At 41.4% G+C, this 3,858-nt stretch overlaps 1 long non-coding RNA gene across 1 annotated transcript; it reads right to left on the reverse strand.

The window, feature by feature from the left end:
* Window positions 1-1,183: 1,183 nt before the first annotated feature.
* On the reverse strand, window positions 1,184-3,422 carry LOC138428354 (uncharacterized). The gene is made up of 2 exons (XR_011252393.1): window positions 3,196-3,422; window positions 1,184-1,891 (listed from the first exon to the last, which is right to left on the reverse strand). It is a non-coding gene; the product is annotated as an uncharacterized lncRNA (long non-coding RNA).
* Between the last annotated feature and the right edge of the window lie 436 nt (window positions 3,423-3,858).

Here is a 3,858-nt window from a genome sequence, read left to right on the forward strand (position 1 = left end):
AAAGACCCTGATGCTGGGAAAGATTGAAGACAGGAAAAGGGGACAACAGAGGATGAGATGGTTGGATGGTGTCACTGACTTGATGAACATGAGTTTGTGCATGCTCCGGGAGTTGGTGATGGACAGGGAGGCCTGGCGTGCTACAGTCCACGGTCACAAAGCATTGGACATGCCTGAGCGACTGAACTGAACTGACCTGAATAGTTCATACCTAATTCCGGTGATTCTTATAATTATTTTAATAATTTATAGTAACTTGAAATAGAACATGAGTACAATGATACCTTTAGGTAGTACTTGGCATTAGTGATTTCTATGTTTACAGATGATGTGTTCCACAAATTTATAAAATTCTACATATTTATATCATGAGAACTTTTACTTTATAGTTCATTAAACCTTTTCATTAGCTTAAAAATATTGTTATCTTTTCTAATTTTAGGCTTTGCAGATACCTTATTTCTGCTTTATTTATTATATATTTATTTTTCTATTTGTATTTTACGTATTTTAAGCCAATTTATTCTGAGTTGATATCATTGACTTTTTTCATTTTTTAATAACTTGTTTATTTCTACTTTCTAAATATAGCTGCATTCACTTACCCAAACAGAATTTAAAATTTCATTTTTTTCCTGTTTTTATATATGATTTTTTTTCTTCTGGAATATAGCAAGCTAATTTTGTATTTGACTTTTGCTAAGGTAGTAATCCACTGTGCATATTTCCTTATTTTTATGATTAATTTTTATTAAATATTTTGCTATAATATACCAACTTTGCATTCTTTGAATAAATCCTGCTTTTTCCATATTGGACAATTTTCAGACCTATTACATTTTGTTTGTTAAGATTTTGCATCTTTGTTTCATTAATGAGAATTTCTAGCCCTGCTAAGGCCCCAACAAATTTACTTAGGAAATATTGTTCCCTACAGAAACAAACCATACTTAAATATATGTATTTGGGGAATAATTTAAGTAGCGTAAGGGGTTATTTATTCTTCAAAAGCTAGAAAAGTCTCCAGTTAGGTGTCAGGGTCATATGTATCTCACTTTTCCTGTTCATATATCATGAATTAACAATATTTTCTGTTCCTTACTGCATATGCTTTTTGTTACATTTGTAAGAAATCATACGCACATGATTATTAAATCAATTATCCATAGACTCATCGCCAAGAGCAGTGTTCTTGACCTTTTTATTTTTATGGGCTTAGTCACACTCCTTATTTGTTTGCTTTTACACAAAGATGTGTAATCATAACAAAAAACGGCAGCTGACATTAAGTGGAAATTTTCTCTACACCAGAAATGCGGTGGGTTCAGTATCTTCTTCGCACCTTCAGAGAAACTCCAGAAAGTAGACACTGTGTTAAGCCTCACTTTAAGGAAGGTGAGGCTTTGAGAGATGACATCTTCTTCCCAAGGTCACCCAGGCAGTCAAAATTAAACGAGCTCAAACCCAGGCTTGTTTGCTTCCAAAGGCATGACCAGCATAAAGCACAGAGCCTACGGTGTGAACAAGCACGAAGCTGGAACAGATTTGCCCGCCGTCACCCAGTCCCTCCCAGGCTTGGTGTAGTGTGAAACTCAGCTGCTAATAAGAGTATGAGAGAAATTCACACTCCCAGTGAACTGGTGTTGAATAAATGAATTACCCTTGGCCTCAGAAAATAAGCCTTCAAATCTCTGCATCATCCTGTCTGAGCAAAACTCCTAGGAAGGAAGATCCCTCTGCTTAGGCCAGGTCACAGGAGTGTGGGTCCCTCAGACCTCACTCCCCTGCTTCAGATCATCCAAAGCGTCTTGAATTTAAGGGCCGAGATGATGTCTGCTGGAGAGCCCAGCTTCCTCTTCCTCTGTCCCCGTTTATCCACCACTGCCTCCATCTGCAGAAGAGGGACATATATTCCACAAATACCCTGAGTGCTTCTTAACACAACTTTTAGCTGTTTTAGCTGTCTTCTCCCTGATTACACTCATTTGTAATTTCTCGTTTTCATCAGGCCAATGATTTATCAATTTTGCCATTTTGTCAAAATGCAAACTCCTATTCTGTTGGTTTCCTGTGATTATTCCTCCTTCATTAAAAAACTTCCGGTTGCATTTTTTTTGCTTTCCTTCTTTAGTTTGGTTTATTATTCTGTTTTAAATTCCTTATTCTGTTTTAAAGCTCCTTAGGTACAGAATTAATTCGTGATGTTTCTATCCTCATTTTATTGTTAGTATATATTTAAGGAGATACATTTTCTGGCCACAGTTCTGTCGGCATCTTATTAATTGGAAGGATCTGTTGCACTTGTATGGTTGCTGTGTTAAAAAATACTTTTGCTGCTGTAACTTTTCTCTATGTAATTTAATGCAGGGTTTAAAATTTTAATTCCCATGTGATTTGTTTCTGCAGAATTTTATTTTTCCTACTTAATTATAATTGTATTGTTACATTGTGGTGTGAGAATATGGTTTCATAGATTTCATGCTATTGTTTTCTGCATTAACTAAGTTCATTTTCCTGTCCCAGTATCTGATTAATTTGTATGACTAGAAAGAATGTGTATAATCCCTTGCCCCGTGATTCAATACCTTCCCTACATCTGTTGACTCTACTTTATTCCTTCTATCTTTCAGCTGTGGTTTCTCTTTATCCACACACTGTTGTATTCTTTTAGTTCTGAAATCTACAATTTCTATCAGTTTATCCTTGCACTTGGCCAGCTGTGCCTTAGTCAAGCACTGGCTTCAAGGTCACTCTAACACATGCAGTGTTACAGGGTCCTACTCTCGGAGGGACCCCGTGCTTAGCGTAATGCTCTGCTGCTACTGTTTTGAAACTCTTAGCAATGTCTGAGCAAAAGGTCTTGCGTTTCCATTTTGCAATGGGCTGCTACAAATCATGTGGCCGGTCCTGCTTGTTCCTTATATCCTGAGACTTTACAGAGCTCATTTTTGTTACGAGCAGCTTGCAGATGCTTTGTTGGATTCCCTAGATAAGCCATCCCATCATCTATGTGAGAGCCTCTTCCAAGGCGTCCCTGGTGGCTCAGCTGGTAAAGAATCCACCTGCAGTGTTGGAGACCTGGGCTCAATCCCTGGGATGGGGAGATCCCCCGGGGAAGGGAAAGGCTACCCACTCCAGTCTTCTGGCCTGGAGAGTCCCACAGACCGTATAGTCCATGGGGTCGCAAAGACTCACCCACGAGTGACTGCCTTTCACACCACGTCTCACTTCCAGCCAGGCAGCTTCGGGAAAGCCCTGTGGTTAGCTCTTGACCAGCGGCAGGGTGAAATCCCTGCTGAAAGTCCTCTTGCCTCCTTCACGTAACGCGAGTGTTCTTTCATTACTTCCAGGGGCGCTGGAGGAGCTTGCGGTCAGCTGTTGCACTGATGAGCCTCAGCTCAAGCCTCAGCAGGACTCCTCCCTTGAGTTGCAGCAGGAGCCGAAGTAAGCTGGGCCCCTCGCCTTGCACCCTCCCGCGCCCAGGTCCCCCGGCCTCCCCGCCTCTCACACAGAAAGGATGGGGCTTGCTCCCTCTTCTGCTCTACGCTTGTCTGCCTTAGCTGTGCACACCGTCTGAGGGGGCCCAGATTCACTTCCCTTCCAACACAGCCATTCTCATGAGGAACAATGGAGGCGACCCGTTTTCCATGTATCCTGGGAGTCAGAACCACCTCCGGGCAGGATGGGGTTAAAACCCACTGGAGCATTCCTGAAAATCTTAACTGGAGATGGGCTTGTCTCTTATCTGTGGGCCTGAGGCAATCACTTCACCTGTCTGAGCCTTCTTTATCTGGTGGTGGCGAAGGTGGTGGTGAAGTCTCTTGGTCGTGTCCGACTCTTTGTGACCCCGTGGGCTGT

This window comes from Ovis canadensis, chromosome 1 (assembly GCF_042477335.2).
Source record: "Ovis canadensis isolate MfBH-ARS-UI-01 breed Bighorn chromosome 1, ARS-UI_OviCan_v2, whole genome shotgun sequence".
NCBI lineage: Eukaryota > Metazoa > Chordata > Mammalia > Artiodactyla > Bovidae > Ovis > Ovis canadensis.